Source organism: Alligator sinensis, unplaced genomic scaffold (assembly GCF_000455745.1).
Source record: "Alligator sinensis unplaced genomic scaffold, ASM45574v1 scaffold561_1, whole genome shotgun sequence".
Taxonomy (NCBI): Eukaryota; Metazoa; Chordata; order Crocodylia; family Alligatoridae; genus Alligator; species Alligator sinensis.
The window spans coordinates 1,910,324-1,921,602 of record NW_005842165.1 but is presented as its reverse complement, the minus strand read 5'-3'; positions in this window follow the sequence as shown (position 1 = coordinate 1,921,602).

The following is an 11,279-nucleotide window of genomic DNA, read 5'->3' as shown; positions in this document are numbered from 1 at the left end:
CTGGAGAGAGTCCAGAGAAGGGCCACTCGCATGGTTAAGGGCTTGCAGACCAAGCCCTACGAGGAGAGACTAGAGAACCTGGACCTTTTCAGCCTCCACAAGAGAAGGTTGAGAGGCGACCTTGTGGCTGCCTATAAGTTCATCATGGGGGCACAGAAGGGAATTGGTGAGGCTTTACTCACCAAGGCGCCCCTGGGGGTTACAAGAAATAATGGCCACAAGCTAGCAGAGAGCAGATTTAGACTGGACATTAGGAAGAACTTCTTCACAGTTCGAGTGGCCAAGGTCTGGAATGGGCTCCCAAGGGAGGTGGTGCTCTCCCCTACCCTGGGGGTCTTTAAGAGGAGGTTAGATAAGCATCTAGATGGGGTCATCTAGACCTAGCACTCTGTCCTGCCTATGCAGGGGGTCGGACTCGATGATCTATTGAGGTTCCTTCCGACCCCTAACATCTATGGCCAGCAATACAGCCCCAGGCAGCATGATGGAGAGGAGCTCCCCAGATGCCTGCAGGTAAGTTGGGTGATAGAGGGGGCATAGGTGACATGTGGGGGCAGGTTGAGATAGTGGCAGTAGTTTGTGTCAAGCTCCCATGGTGAGGGAGGGAGTGCTCAATGACTGGCAGCTAGGGTTGGGAGTGGGGCTGGGGATGCTGCCCAGCTGGGGCAGTGCATGGGGGCCAGGTCTGGGGAGGGAATGCCTGGCCACAGGGCCCAGCTGGGGAGTGGCACACAGCCATGGGTTGCTTGTCCAGAGGGGGAAGGTAGGGCGGCCAGCTCCCTACCATTGTGTGCACTCCCAGGGAGGGATCGAGCACCACAGGCAGTGTCTCAAGCCTATTCCACCCCACCCCCAAGATTTGGGTGCCCACAGAGGGGCACAGGGCTACAGCATGGCCAAACTAGCCTCCGCAGCACAGTGCATGGGACCAAGAATAGGAGGGCAGAGTGGGTCAATGAGGCTCATTGCTGCTTTCATCATTGGGACACTCAATGACTACAAGGGTGGCATGGCACACTGCCAGTAGCATGAAGAGTAAAGGCCGGGGGAGGCGGGGAAGGAAGTGGAGAGACTTGCTGCCCTGATGTCCTCCCACAGCCAGCAGCTCATGCACTGGGCTGCAGCTCTACCCCAGAAGGGAAGTGGGGTGGAGGACAGTGCAGGCAGTCTGAGGGGAGCGGTGACAGTGGTAGTGGCCAGGCCATAGCAGCGGGATAGAGCTGCGGCTCAATGCATGAGTGACTGGTAGTGGGAGGAGGCAAGTGCAGTGCAACTCCTGCCACCACCCCACCCCCGGTTCATTACTTCTTGTGCTGCTAGTGGTACCACGTTATTCCATAGTGGTGTGGCTGGCACAGGAGTCCTGGTGGTGGTAACAGTATGTCTCACTGCCCCACTCTGCCCTCCCATGCCAAGTTCCACCCTCTGGACTACAGAGGTGGACTGGTGCCAGTGCGGCCAGGTTGCAGCCTCGTGCCCTGCTGTGGATGCACAAATATGGGTGCAGATCACGTGCCCCCCCGTGTCCTCCTGTTGCATCTCCTATGGAATCACCTAAGATCAGGCACCCCCTCTGCCCCACACCCCCAGCCCCTCACAGGGCTGGGCGGGCGGGGGGGGGGGGGGCTCGGGGCACAGCTGGGCGGGGGAACAAGAGGCAGGTCAGGAGTGAGGGGCATTGGCAGCACTGTGCAGGGTGTTGCTTGGGAGTAAAGTGCACTGGTATAGCAGGGCTGCTCAGGACCACAAAGCAGCGGCGGGGGGGAGGAAGCTGTAGCTAGTCCTAGTAGCAGGAAGAGTTCTGATTTTCTATATTAAGAAAACCCCAAAATTAAACACAAAAATATATAAGCTTCTAAATTGCTTAAAAATTGTAAATATATCAATAAAACACTGTGTTCAACTGGTACCTCTCTCTCTCGATGTATATAGCAGCATTTCATTTTAATCGCGGAAAAACAGATTTGGGTTTTTTTTAGATCAGAAAATGTGGGATGCTTTAATAGAGGAAACCAGGATCCCTGATTATAATGCAAGGGACTTATCCCATTCACAAGTTTAGGCTTTTACAACACCTATAAGATATTGCAAGGACAGATCCAGGTTACAGTGGACAGAGCAAGATGTAACACATTAAATCATCAGGAGATTAAAGTTGTCATGTTAGCTTATTCATGGATTTTCTTCATTGACTTAACCCTATAATTTTACAAGTCATATGAGAAATACAAGTTTTAGCACATATGCTTGTCATAGCACCCATATTTCACCATTTGAATTTGCATTTTTTTCCCTTTATATATTTTTGGCAGCTCCCCAGTTACACATTTCAACCTTATCATGGATTCAGCCAAGCGATTTAACTATTTAATGGCAATATAAACATTTTTAATTGGTTAAGGAGTGGTAGCATTAGAGTGACGCTGCAGCTGTGATGGTCCAGGAATTATGAGAGGCAAGGAATTATTTTGGCAACATCTTTTATTTTACAACTGCATAGCTGGAAAAGAGTTAGACAAGCTTTCAATTGCAAGAGGAAGGAGCTAATCTTTTAATAAAGATTCAGTTTACAGTACAATGTTATGCAAAATATACAATTGTTCTGATAGTTCTCTCAGTTAACTCATCTTGGAGCTACACTTGCTCAGTGGTGGCAGATGACAGAACAAGGAGCAATGTTCTCAAGTTGCAGCAAGATAGGTTTAGGTTGGATTTTAGGAAACACTCCCTCACTAGGAGGGTGATGAAGGCCCAGCTCAACAAAGTTCTGGCTGGAATGATCTAGTTGGAGATGGTCCTCCTTTGATCAGGGGCTTGGACTAGATGACCTCCCAAGATCTCTTCCAGCCCTAATTTTTTTATGATTCTAAGTAGTACGTTATTCTTATTTAAGTAAGGTAGTATGTCGGTAGGGACCGTTCACACCCCTAGATACCCTGGGATCCCCAGTCAACCCAGAATGGGCCAGGCAGGGAGCCCTGGGGAAAAACAAAAAAAACCTTACCTCTAGAGTGGGGACAGTCAGAGCCTAGACGATGCACCATGCCACCACCTCAATTTAAAAAGCTCCATATCAATCAATCACAGTGGTTCCTGGCTGATGATGTCAGCCACAGGTGCTGCTGCAGGAAATTTAAAAGGTACTGAGAATGCTGGCAGGGAGGAGGTGGGAACTGCTTCCAGGGCAGCAGAGGTGGTGCTAGGGCTATGATGGCCCTATTAGCACAGGGCAGGGAGACCACAACAGGCTGAAGCTGGGACAATGGTTCCAGCATAGCTCTGGGGCTAGCTCCCATTGGAAGTGAAGAGAATAAACTCAACAGGGGCACTGAGCCCTGAATTGATAGCTCCTCCAGAGTGGAGGCTCTCTTTTTTTTTTTTTTCTGTTTGATTGATTTTGATTTTTTGAGAAGCCGCAAGGGCCAGAGAATCAGTGGTCCCTTATCTAAGGGCCACCTTGGCAAACAGCACCTAGAGAGTAGGGAGCAGGCAGATGGCCATAAGAGGGCCAGGGAAACATCATCTGACCTGGCCAGCAATCCACTGAGGAAGCAGAAGTTGGGACATCAGTTGACAAATAATTGGGACCAGATAAGACCGAAGTTGCTGCAAGTGATCAGAACACCTCAACATTAATGGTTGGTGTGTGGATGGAGTATAGCGGAGGCAGAGCCCCAACACTGACCACATCAAAACTGTGATTACTCCTAGCAGGGGCATCTGTACTTACATCACTGAACCCCTATTAGGATTCTATTAACATCAAGTCATGGCAGATGAGTTGAGGGTGAAGAGCCTGCTTTGGGTACTCTAGAGATCAATCATTGAATAGGCGGTGGTGTGACAGGTAGATGATGATCACCATGGTTTCCCTAATTAAGTAAGAATCTCGATCTGCCTGCAGTTTTAATTTTTTTTTCCAAACTGAGGATGTGATTTGCTATCTGTGGCCATATTCCAATATCTTAAATAGAATTATAACAATTTAGCACAAAATTTAAATCAAGTTGGGGGCTTAACTCTTACATTCCTTTGGAGAAATTATAGTCTAAATCTCATTTTACTAGAAGATGAAAAAAAAATGCCACTTCTGCAGGTTGAATTTTGTTTTGAAAACAAAGTAGAACCTACCCTGTGCAGGTAAATATCTACTTGCAGGCCTCACTCATAATCAAAAAGTACAGGGAGAATAAAGAAGTGTTAAACATCTAAAACAGGTGTTCCATATATTATATTCACATTTCAGAACTTTTGTCCAAGTACAGATATTATATTTAACATGTGTTAAGCACACAGAACTTACTTTGAAGCCATAACAGAACAGACGTTCAGAGCACTTAAAGGGTTTAAAAAATGGGGGATACCACTTTAAGTTAACCCTAGATGGATGTGGTATTAGACTAAAGCACTTTAGGTTAGAGTGCCTTTTTGAATTTCTGCATCCCATCCATCACACTTCAATATAGGTTGCATTCTGCCACTGTCCTGGGGGCCCCTCGCTGGGCAGCTTGCTAGCCTCAGCTGGTGCTTGCCTGCTCCAGATAAACACCAGCTGAAACCCAGTCCTGGGATGTCACAGAATGGAGACAAAAAAACCCTGTTTCCTCCCTGCACAGTTGGGGGGGTGGGTAAGGGAGGGAAATCAAGTCCCTCTGTTGTGCAAACCCTCCCCCCCAACCCCCCCCCCCAACTTGGAGACTCAGGTCTTGGTGGGGGCTGGGCTAGGTCCATGAAGGCAGAGGGGATCTGTTCCCACCCCTGTCCCTGAGTCCCAGTTCCCAGCATGGCAAAAAGCAGAGCCGGGCAGCCCTATGCTGCAGCTTCTGGCTGCTGTTGGCAGGAGACTCAGGCAGAGGAATGGAGTGTCCCCACCATGAATGCCTCCACCCACAGCTTATTGGCTAGGGTATCCAGGTTGGGGCTGGGCTGGTTCCATGTGGCTGAGGGGCTCCCCTCCACAGCTTGCTGTCTGGGGTTTCAGGATAGAGGCTGAGCCAGGTCCGTGTAGCAGTGAGTCTTCCTTCCCCCCAGCCTCCGTTCCCAGAGTTGTGAAAAGCTGGACCAGCCAGCCCTGCACTGCAGCCCACTTGCCACATTGATCCAGCCTCGCTCCCCTGCCCACCCTCCAAGACCCCAGCCAGGAAGCTGTGGGTGGGACTTTGCAGAAGTGGAGCTCTGTTCCCCCCCAGCTCCCGCTGAGTGTCCAGATGGTGCAGAGGGCGGGGCTGGGGAGAAGGGCCACTTTGACAGCCTACTGGGAGGCTTGGGGGAGTGCCTACTGGGAGGCTTGGGGGAGTGCCTCCCACCTGCTGGTCTTGACCAATGCAGTCAGACACAACTTAAAGTGCTATAAGTAAAGTGTGATAGTTAGACAGCTTCTGCCAGAGGCATTTTGAACATCTATTCTTAGCCTTAGGTTACTACTAAGCAGTTTTCTGCCTCTAAATACTAATGTTTTTAGCGCACTACCATCTTTTATATACAGCAGTTATGCAGCTATATGACAACTAGAGTGTTCTTTTGTAAATTATATAAATGCACCTTTATGGCTATTAGGCTCTATAATTATAGGGCCCAAAATGTAATTATGTAGTGTGTATAATTACAGTGAATAAAGCTTAACCTGATTGCAGGAACGCTTTTAAGTGAACTGAGTATATATGACTACTTAGAAAATTACAGTATGTCACGTGTTAGTTACACACAATGTAACTGGATTATCATCAATATAAAAAATATCCAAGAGCAGAAATATAAATCTAGATAAAAAGGCATGTTTTTCAAATGACAATAAAACCCAAATTCATTTTAGTATTGGAAGCAAAGAAAATTAAAATAAGCCATTCAAGCATGAATGCCTGGGATAAAAAGCAACATAGTCTGTCATTTAAAAAAAAAAAAAGAGAAAAGTTCATCAGGTATGATGTAGCTTTGGTAAGCCTATCTAGACATAGGAAATACAGTAAATATAGTCTAGCTGGATTTAAGTAAAATATCTGATTTGGTGTCTCATGAAAAATTCTTGATGAAGCCAAAGAAGATAGGGATTACTACAGGAGTTGAAAGGCTAGTAAAGAACTGCTTAAATGGAAAATAACAGCAGATTATATCAAAAGAAATACTGTTGGTTTTGATTAATAGAATTCTTCTTCCATCAGCCTTGGGACAGATCATCATCATTGGAAAACAAACAAACAAACAATCAATCAATGACTAGGCATCTCCAGAATTCATGCCAGAAGTACACAGTGCCTTATTGAATCTTGGGAGTTTTCTGTGCATGTCCTCTTCCCACTGACTGGCAGAGAGGAACTTGCACCTGCTGCTCACCACCCATGTCTGAAACTACAGCTGCAGTTTTCACTTCCCAGCCATCAGGTGTGGGTAGTGAGCGATGGGGCCCCTTCACCAATCATTGTCAGGGTGGCATGCATGGGGAACTCCAAGATTAAAGAAGCCACTGCACTGCATAGTTCTGGTGTGAATTCCAGAGATCCTTATCAATGACCTTAGTATAATAAGTAAGGAATGGAAGAAAAAAAAATTAAAGATGACAGTTGGAAGACACTAAGTACAGAGAATGGCTAGAATACCACATCAGAACAATTGAGTGTACTTGAGGACTAAAATGAGAGGTGAGTTTGAATTCAAGTATACATACTAAGAAACCACCACCAAGGATTCATTTTGTACACCAATGTTGTGTCCAGATGAGCAAGCATGTTTGAAATGCTGCAAGAGGCACGCTACAAATAAAAAAGTTTCAGTGCTGGCTCAAAATTTGATACCTGGAGATCTAAGTACTAAAAAATTCCCCCAGGAGAAAAAGCGGGTCAGGGCATGGTCCCAGACTGGGATCTGAGGTAACCAGGAAGCTGGTCCTTCAGAGAGATGATCTGGTTTCTAGTCAGAGTGTCTCTATGCGTTTCTGTTGCCCCATCACATGGGGGTATGCACCCTTAGTGTGCTGGGGCAAGCAGAAGTGCAGCAAGGATCAGGACCCAGGCATAGTTGGGGGTAAGTAGGGACTGTGGGTGCGGACGAGGGTTGTGCTTGTGTGGGGGACTGTGGAGGGGTTGTGTGAGGAGTGGTGTGGGTGCCCCCCAGGTCCCACAGCCTCCCACCCACCAGCAGCAACTGTCAGAGCTCCCCCATGGCATGGTGTGGTCCTGATCTCCTTAGACCCAGTGCTGCCTGTGCCGCTCGTCATGGGTGCAGCCTGGCTCAGTGCTGTGCCACGCCGCATGGGGCCATGCACTTTTACTGCAGCCCCAGGCCATTTGCACTGTCACTGCTCATGGGGACTGTGTCGTGCCAGGCTGTGCCCAGCCCGGCAGCACACAGGACCAGACCTGACATGGCATGTGGTCTCCATGAGCAGCACAGGCCCCTAGGTGGCATCACAAGTGGCCTGGGCTTGCAGATAGGTGCACAGCCCCACACCATGCTGCACTGAACCGAGCCACACCCACATTGACCAGCACAGGCTGCAGTGGCTCCGAGGTGATTGGGGCCACACCATACCACGGGCGAGCTCTGAGCGCACCATGGCCCAAATGCCCTACAGCCATGGCTGCTGCAGGGGTGAGTTGTGGGTTCTGCAGGAGTGGGGGGAAGCTGTGGACCATGCAGAGGGGGAATCAATGTGCTGCATGGGGGAGCTGCACCCTGTGGGGGGCAAGGGAACTACCCCTGAGCACCCACTCACCCATAGTCCCTTCCCACACCCACAGTCCCCCCCACACACTGACCCACATCCCTCCACACCCCTTCCCACTCCACTCCTGCAAACCCCACATCCCCCTATCACACACCCAATGTGCAATAAGAAAATCAAAAGAAAACATCAAACATATAGATATTTAGAATTTATTTTATTATGATGATAGAGATACTGCTAGGCTTTCCAAGTGCTTTAACATTGTAAATATAGCAATAAAACATTGTCCAATTGTTCTCTTGCTCTGGTGGTCTTTTGTTCCAATTGGGGAAGAACATGGATTTTGGAGTATTTCAAAGACTGAATTTGGGATTTTTCTATCAGAGATTTGGCAGTTTTTAAGTAGGGAACACCAGAATTCCTGCTAGTGAAGTAGGTGGCAGGACCCAGACAGGGGAGCCTGCTCAGGGCTGGCATCTGGGACCCAGCTGGCGGTGCCTGACCTCCTGGCCACTTTGGGGCCAGGAGGACATATTTTGACAGTTCAAATCAGGTCACCACACTGAGAACATCTTCCAGGTGATAGCTACCCAGATGACAGGGCAGCAGCACACATGGCAGTTGTGCCGCACAAAGACCCACTGTGCAGCCACAGCCCAGTGACAGCTGGCCCAGATATGCACATGCCTCTGCTGTGGCCATACAGTCCCTCTCCAGGGCTGGCAGGCCCGCAGCTTTGGGGCTACATACTGTCACAGGTGGCACCAAGTCAGAGCCAGGCAGTAGCCTCTACTGCCAGACTGCTGCCAGTGAGTAGAGTGTGTAAGGAACTCTCAGTTAGGGCAGCTTCAGCAGTCCAGATAGCACAACGGGTAGTGTCCCCAGATACCAACTGTCTGGGCCCCAGAATCTCCTGAGAGTGAGTAGCCCTGAGCTGCTCACCAGAGCAGGTTTTTACACTACTGGGGCCAGCACAGGGCAGGTTTTTTCATTGCTGGCTCTAGATCCCCCTGGCTGCAGATCTGTAAGGGGCTGGGCCTGGTTATTTTACCTCAAGTGGCACAACTTGCCCCATGCCAAAGTGCATGTCTGGGCATGTGCGCTCAGGCAAAAATCCACAGCTCAAATTTGTGCCTCTCCTATTTGAGCTGCCGTAAGTGCACATGCCTGCATGCGTGGATGCACCCCTAGAGGTCAATTGGGGGGTGGGTGGGGAAAGATATGGTTGTAAAAGTTGATCATATGAGCCACCAATATGATCCATCCTTGAAAAACAGTTTAGTATGATCCTAGCATGTTTCAGTTTAGGTTTCTTCCTTCCCTGAAGGCAGGAAAAAATATTTATACAGTTCTTTAAGGTGGTACTCTTATCTAGAATACTATCTTCAATTCTATGCGTTAAAGGAAGAGGAGTTCAAACTGCAACAGGTGAAGAGAAGAATTTTAAAGGCAAGCTCTACATTCTCCTGAAAATAGAAGACTTAAAAGAGCATGGCTTGCTTAGCCTAGCAAAATTAAAATTGGCAATTCCATCTTTTCCCATCTCCAAGGTAAACATTAGGGAGAGAAAAGAACAATTGGGAGGTAAAGACAATGCTAGCAAAAGAACAGAAAAAAGTAATAGCTGGCCCAAAATGGACTGAAAATTAAAACAAAATTCTAAGGTTCTATCATAGATTTCCTAATCTGAGTAGTAAGTAAAATAACCAACAACACAACACTAACTAATATTATGACAGTGCTAAATTTCTTTATGAAAGGAAATGTATGCCAAGTGTCTTGTGATAGCAACAGACTGTACTCAGAATCCCATAAGGTCATATTCAGTCCTATGTTTCTATGAACACTTTAAGTTGGACACATTGCTGTGGTGCCCCAAGGAAACTGCAGTTTGGTTGGCTTATGCCCAATTCCCTTCTTTGGGCTAGGGACCTGTACCCATGAAGTACTACCACCTTTTCTCCAGGGTGGGGTCTGTGGTTCATCATGGAAAATACTCTCTGGCTGATAAGCATGACCCTAATACTTTTTCAAGTAATTTTTGAAACCATGCTCTCTCTCTAAAAATCACAATAATATTCTACAACTTCTCCATTTATGTCATACTCTTCATCACACAGAGCTGAATGAAATATTTCAATTTTAAAAGAACTTCAAAATTTGAATTTCTTTCAAGAAAGGAAGGCATTTTTTTAAAAGCCCTCTTTTAATCAGTTTTTGAATTACCTGACAAAGCACGTTTTGAATTTGAAAGCTCATCTCACTCTATCCCAGTTATCGGATTAGTTGGTCAAATAAACAATATTGCCCTAAGATATCCTTGCCTCTTGCATAATTTCTGGACCGTCACATCTACAACATCACTCTTCCACAACCAGTAGATTTTAAAGCATGCAGTTTCCATATTACCTCGACTCATCAAGGCTCCCACAGTTAGTAACTGCACTTTTTTTTGAAGGAGCTGATGGTACAGATTTTTTATCCCAAGGAAAAAGTACAGGGAGAACCAAGAAAAATTAAACAAAAGCACAGGGGCTCCATATAGTACCAAGGTTCTCTCTAAGCTGCATGCAAGCACGGTCGCACACAATAAAAAGTCTTTCCTTGCAGTAACTTTTTAATGCCATGTACCCACCCAGAGAGGATCTGGGCTGGGGCTACTTGCAAGCTTTGGGTGCGGAGCATGGCAGAGGCACTGGAGCCGGTGCAGGACACTTACTGGCAGTAAGCTCCTCACTCCTCTGCTCCAGCTAGCTTCGCCCTGAGACTGGTGCCATGTGCCTCCTCACTCCCCAGGGCGAGGTGGGGACGGGAGGTTGGTGCTTAAAGTCACTACCACTGAATTTCTACAGGTTCTTTTAAAGGATTCCTTCCCAATTCCATTTGAAGGGGCTGTTAATTACATAATGGAGCTAGCAAGGGTGAGTGAACCTGAGAAATAGTGGTGGTCTTCCAGGCTGTAGTTCACAAATGGGGACAGTTGAATCAATTAAAAAAGAAGGAAGATTGCAGCAAACTTCAGATGCATACCATGAGTTCCTGGCTAAGAGTTAAATGTGTGTGGGTTTTGTGTCTGTCAAACGTACATTTAGTTTCAAGTTTCGCCCACTGTGTACCTTTGGGCTGTTTAGGCAGTGCAAAAGGGAATAAAATTGCCCCTTCACTTTCCTGTTAGGCATACCCACAGTGATGAGAAAGATGCCACTGTTGTTTAAGAAATTCCTCTCTCTTCCTAACAGGAACTGCTTCTAGGAACATACACAACAGGGCCCTTTAGGCTGATCAAATTCAGTCCCCTGTGTTCATAGGCAACCATTTATCCAAAGAGTTCTATTAAGTTAACGTATGCTCATATGACTCCAGGAAGTCCCTCTGCTACATAGGAAGATAACTCCCACAAGACTTTGCCAGCTTGACCTAGGGAAAAAGTTTGTTCCTAACCCCAAATCAGTGGTTGGTTTAACCCTTAGTAGAAGAACACGATTCTCTAGCCAGATACCCGAGAATTACTTCCAGTCCACTTCTGGGTCTGCCACCAAGGAAACAGGGGACCCCACCGTGCTCCCGTAGGATGCTCCATCTGCCCCACCACCTCAGCATTCACGAGCCACACCTCTTA